This window comes from Eutrema salsugineum, unplaced genomic scaffold, assembly GCF_000478725.1.
Source record: "Eutrema salsugineum unplaced genomic scaffold, Eutsalg1_0 scaffold_1, whole genome shotgun sequence".
In the NCBI taxonomy this organism is placed as follows: Eukaryota; Viridiplantae; Streptophyta; class Magnoliopsida; order Brassicales; family Brassicaceae; genus Eutrema; species Eutrema salsugineum.
Window position 1 is genome coordinate 13416822 of NW_006256909.1, and position 1780 is coordinate 13418601.

Sequence of the window (1780 nt, forward strand, 5' to 3'; positions counted from 1 at the left end):
ATGTATCCATGTATCCACCGGGGAAATTTCTTTCCCTTTGAAGATCTTCTCATTCCTTGCTTTCCAAATAAACCATAGGATCCAAGGATAAATATCCTTTGTAGGATCCGTCATGCCTAGCTCTTTTGTTTTCCAAAAGAGGAAGCTCATATTTTGATAAATAGAAGTACTCGGGAAGACACCCGGAGGGGACGGAAAGTCCGATAATGCCCAGACTTGTAATGCCGGGGGACATATGAACAGAAGGTGGTTTATGGTTTCCTCGGGATCCCCACAGCGGGGGCAGCGTTTGTCGGAACCCAAATGACGGTATGTGAGGTTTTGGCATGTCGCCACGCACCCAGATAACGATTGCCACATAAAGTGTTTCATCTTCCCAGATGAACGAACTCTCCAAACATGTCGTTGTAGGGCCGTGATGCTTGGTTCCCTAAACGCTCCAGCTTCTCGTTCAATCTTCGTTCTTCTAACTAGGTCATATCCCGACTTGACCGAATACAATCCCGATTTGGAATGATTCCAGGCATATCCATCCAAGGTACGGGTCTGGCTAGGTCTCATCCCGAGGATAAGGGGAATGTCCTCAGGATGGAAAAATTCTCTAAGCAGGGGAATGTCCCACTGTTTGGTGTCTCGGCGGATGAAAGAATATACCAGGATTCCCGGCTCTAGGAATCCGATATGCGGGGCTGGTCTAGGCGGCCGAGCTCTAAGGTCAGGAATCCACGGTTCGCTCTAAACTCTCGTATTTAGGCCCGATACAATTGTCTTCCTCAGTCTCATCCTCAAAAACGGTTTTGCGGCCATTATACTCCTCCACCCATAGGATGGTGAGTAAACGTTCCGGTCTTCCAGAGGGTCGGACCGGTTATAATATCTGCCTCTTAAGACTCGTGCCAAGAGTGATGAGGGATATTGTATAAGGTGCCATAGCTGTTTTGCTAGAAGGGCTAGGTTAAAGTCTTGTAGGTCTCGGAATCCGAGGCCTCCCATATCTTGAGGGACACAGATCTTATCCCAAGCAATCCAGTGTATTCCGCTACTATTCTGTTTTGAGCTCCACCAGAAATTGGCAATGGGACTCCGCAATTTATCCGTCACTCCTTGGGGCAATAGAAAACATGACATGACGTACGTAGGGACGGCTTGTGCAACGGATTTGATTTGAATTTCTTTTCCACCTTTGGAAAGAAGTCTTGCAGACCAATTATTGACCCGATTGCTCAGACGGTCATGGACATAGGAGAAGACTTTCTTCTTTGATCCACAGATATGCTCTGGGAGGCCGAGGTACATTCCCATGCCGCCCTCTGATGATATTCCTATAGCATTCTTGATGCCTTGCTTTATAAGCGGGTACACTCTATTCCCGAACATAATGGAGGATTTTCCCAAATTAAGTTGTTGTCCCGAGGCCCCTCCATATGTATCAATAATCCTGAAAATCTCGGCTCCCTGCTGAATGTCCGCTCTACAGAAGAAAAGGCTATCATCAGCAAAAAGAAGATGTGAAACCGGTGGACTTGCTTGAGCTACTTTCAGCCCAGAGATGCGATTTTCCTCCTCTGCTCCTTTAAGAAGCGAGATGAGAGCCTCAGTACAAAGGATAAAGAGAAAAGGGGATAAGGGATCTCTTTGTCGTAATCCTCTGGATGGGATGATCTTTCCTTTCGGTTCTCCATTTATAAGGATCTGATATGAGACCGAGGAGATACAGAACATGAGGAGTCTGACCCATCTTTCTGAAAATCCTAGTTTAATCATAAGGGTTTCAAGGAAG